This window comes from Balaenoptera physalus (genome assembly GCF_965194825.1).
Source record: "Balaenoptera physalus genome assembly, contig: HAP1_SCAFFOLD_2148, whole genome shotgun sequence".
NCBI classification, from domain to species: Eukaryota; Metazoa; Chordata; class Mammalia; order Artiodactyla; family Balaenopteridae; genus Balaenoptera; species Balaenoptera physalus.
This window is the reverse complement of record NW_028124658.1, coordinates 74821-78785: the sequence shown is the minus strand read 5'-3', so window position 1 is coordinate 78785 and position 3965 is coordinate 74821. Positions and strand designations below refer to the sequence as shown.

At 54.9% G+C, this 3965-nt stretch overlaps 1 long non-coding RNA gene across 1 annotated transcript; it reads left to right on the top strand.

The window, feature by feature from the left end:
* The first annotated feature begins 1097 nt into the window (after nt 1-1097).
* LOC309654172 lies at nt 1098-3625 on the top strand. Its single transcript, XR_014259959.1, has 2 exons — nt 1098-1165; nt 3171-3625. It is a non-coding gene; the product is annotated as an uncharacterized lncRNA (long non-coding RNA).
* Nucleotides 3626-3965: the final 340 nt, after the last annotated feature.

Below are 3965 nucleotides of genomic sequence, written 5' to 3'. Positions count from 1 at the left end.
GAACACTGGCTTTCCAAAGTGCTTTCAGCGAAGGGGTACAGTATGTGACATGGGTCTCCTTTGGCTGCCCGGGAACGTCAGCTACGTGAGCTGTGTGGCAACCGTGAAAAGGGGGCTGGACGAGAAAAGCGAAATCTGTCCCGTTGGCAAGCCGGAGAGCTGCGTGCTCAGAGCTGCCTGAAAAGAAGTCCCGCTGCCCGTCTTGTACTCACCGTAGGAGTTCCCTGGGAGGCAAAGTGAGGAAGAGTGAGTTTTCTCGAAAGAACAAGGGGGTGTGTGCAGTTCCTCACTAGGAGCTCATCCCAAAGCCTTCTTGGCTAGTGGTTAGGAAACCTGCCCCCATGCCGCCAAAGGAAGGACCGCGTGTGCCGTGAAAAGTGTGGCAGTGCAGCTCTTTCTGAGAAGCCTCAGTGAAGGTACTGCTTTAACCCTGGTAGGCCTCTCAGGACTGCAGGCTCTCTCACGCCTGGACCCAGGCCAAGGAAGAACACGTTGTAGCCAAAGTGTCAACCGCGGCTTCTGAGTAACCTGCAGCCACATGGGTGGTTGGCCTCCACTCTGTGCATGCAGAGGGCAGGGCCACACACGGCTTGCTCCGGCGGAGAGCCAGACCTCCAACTCTGGAAAGCAGTCTTGGTAACAGAGTGGGGGACGGTGTCTCGTGCAATGCCTGTCAGACTCCCGGCTTAGCTCTTAGCTGCACTGAATCATATCCGGCGAGTAACATGGATTCTACGAACTCAAAGCTGACGACCCTTGACCTCCAGTAGAAATGTGACTTTACAACCAGCCTGAAATGATAGGCACCTTTCCCGAAGCACTGCTGGGAGATGGAAAATTCCAAAGTCGACAACGCCTGACCGAAGCGCTGTCGTGGCTAGCCACGTCACCTTGCGCAGAACCTCTGCTTACAAAAGGCTCCTCACAGGAGCGCCTGGTGTGTCGCATGGCTCTCTTGTAGCTGAGCAGAAGGTGCTGCTCCACAGGCTGGGTTTGCACGTAGAAACTGGATCCTGAGGGCTCAAGCATTATTGGCCCCTGTGGAAGAGGAGGCTTGGGGCCAGAAAACCGAAAGAAAGCAAGGGGGCGGCGGTGGGCGGACGCCTATCTTGGGCACCCTGCAGGAATTCCTCGGGAGGAAGAGTGAGTTTTCTCGAAAGAAACAGTGTGCCTGCCACTCCTTGCCAGGAGGTCATGCAGCAGACTACTTCAGCTAAGGCGAATGTCGGCTGAGCGGCATACTCAACGTAAGGGGCAGTGTTTCCATCAGCAAGCTTGGTGGTCACAAGTAGACCCGAGGCTTTCACCACTGAAGTGCTGTAATGCTGGTGTGCCTTTTACATAGCTGAGGACGCTCGCGACTGCACCATTTTCCGAGGAAAATCACTGTGTACCGAAAGTGTCATCTGTGCCTTCTGAGCAACCTCATGCCTCATGATGGTCTTTGGGCTCTACTGTTGGTATGCCGAAGGCCAGGCAGCAATGTGTTTCCTCCGTCGGAGAGCCAGATATCCACAGCTTAGAAGAATCCTCAGGAAGAGTTTTCTCCCTGGTCTGCTGTGCAATGCAAGGGGACCCCAGTTGGTAAAACCTGAGCTGCACTGGAACAAACACCGCCACGGCAAGGGTGCTCAGAATTCATAGCTGACGTCTTCCCCTCGCAAGCAGCACGTCGACTTCAGATCCAGCTGGAGACATGTGCTCTCAGCCTTTGGAGACTCTTAGGCCTTTGCAAGATCCACGGTGAGGTAGGCGACAAAAAGGCGTTCACTGGCTCACGCCATTCACCTCAGGAGGACTCCTGCTTGCCAAAGTGTTGTCATGGAAGGGCCCATGTGTGTGGCATGTGTCTATGCGGCCTGCTTGTGAACTTCAGGTACATGAGCTAGGTGTCAACCGTGAAAGTGGAGGGGGACGGGAATGGCACAATTTACCCCAGTGACAAACCGGACAGCTGCGTCCTCAGAGCTGCCTGAGAAACAGTTCTGTTGCCCGTCTTCTAGTCACCCCTGGATTAACCTGAGAGGCAACCTGAGGCAGAGTGAATTTTCTTCAACGAACCGGAGTGGAGTGCGTGCAGTTCCTTGCTAGGTTCTCATCCCAAAGCCTTCTTGGCCAGTGGGAAGGAAACCTGCCCGCGTGGTGCAAGGAACGTCCGTGTTTTCGATGATGAGTGCTTAATGAAAAGCCCGGCGGTCGCCAACCTTCTCAACCCTGCGGGAATACCCGGGGAGGAACGGAGACTTTGCCCAAGGAAACAGCATGCTGGCAATTGCTTGCAAGGTGTACATCCAGCAGAGGAGGTTATCTAGGGCGTACGTCAGCCGAGCGCCAGACTCAAGGTAAGGGGCAGTGTTTCTCTCCACCGGCACAGTCGCAGTCAGCAGTTTCAAAGAGGCCTTCCCGACTGAACTGCTGTAAATGCTGGTGTGCCTTTCAAGACTCTGAAAGGATGAGGATGCGAGCGTCTGCACCGTATTCCGAGGAAGGTCACTGTGGAGCAGAAGTGGCATCTGTGCCTGCTGAGCAACACCCAGCCACAAGGGTGTTTGGACTCTACTGTTTTGTGTGCAGGAGGCTGGGCAACAACGTTTTTCCTCCATTGGAGAGCTCGATTTGGAGGGCTTAGAGGATGCCTGAAGAACACGTTTATAACGGGGCTTCTGGCCAATGCAAGGGGGCCTCCTTTGGTAACCCTGAGCTGCTTTTGGAAAAACACCGTGCTTACACGAGTTCTCGGAATTCATACTTGACCTCTTGCTCCCTGAAGCAGCACCTGGACTTCACCTCTCGAGGGAGAAATAGGCAGTCGTCCTCCGAAGACTGCTAGGCCTTTGCAAGATGTACCATGACCTAGGCGAAACGAAGGCATTCACTGGCTCGCGCAATTCACTTCAGGAGGAACACTGGCTTTCCAAAGTGCTTTCAGCGAAGGGGTACAGTATGTGACATGGGTCTCCTTTGGCTGCCCGGGAACGTCAGCTACGTGAGCTGTGTGGCAACCGTGAAAAGGGGGCTGGACGAGAAAAGCGAAATCTGTCCCGTTGGCAAGCCGGAGAGCTGCGTGCTCAGAGCTGCCTGAAAAGAAGTCCCGCTGCCCGTCTTGTACTCACCGTAGGAGTTCCCTGGGAGGCAAAGTGAGGAAGAGTGAGTTTTCTCGAAAGAACAAGGGGGTGTGTGCAGTTCCTCACTAGGAGCTCATCCCAAAGCCTTCTTGGCTAGTGGTTAGGAAACCTGCCCCCATGCCGCCAAAGGAAGGACCGCGTGTGCCGTGAAAAGTGTGGCAGTGCAGCTCTTTCTGAGAAGCCTCAGTGAAGGTACTGCTTTAACCCTGGTAGGCCTCTCAGGACTGCAGGCTCTCTCACGCCTGGACCCAGGCCAAGGAAGAACACGTTGTAGCCAAAGTGTCAACTGCGGCTTCTGAGTAACCTGCAGCCACATGGGTGGTTGGCCTCCACTCTGTGCATGCAGAGGGCAGGGCCACACACGGCTTGCTCCGGCGGAGAGCCAGACCTCCAACTCTGGAAAGCAGTCTTGGTAACAGAGTGGGGGACGGTGTCTCGTGCAATGCCTGTCAGACTCCCGGCTTAGCTCTTAGCTGCACTGAATCATATCCGGCGAGTAACATGGATTCTACGAACTCAAAGCTGACGACCCTTGACCTCCAGTAGAAATGTGACTTTACAACCAGCCTGAAATGATAGGCACCTTTCCCGAAGCACTGCTGGGAGATGGAAAATTCCAAAGTCGACAACGCCTGACCGAAGCGCTGTCGTGGCTAGCCACGTCACCTTGCGCAGAACCTCTGCTTACAAAAGGCTCCTCACAGGAGCGCCTGGTGTGTCGCATGGCTCTCTTGTAGCTGAGCAGAAGGTGCTGCTCCACAGGCTGGGTTTGCACGTAGAAACTGGATCCTGAGGGCTCAAGCATTATTGGCCCCTGTGGAAGAGGAGGCTTGGGGCCAG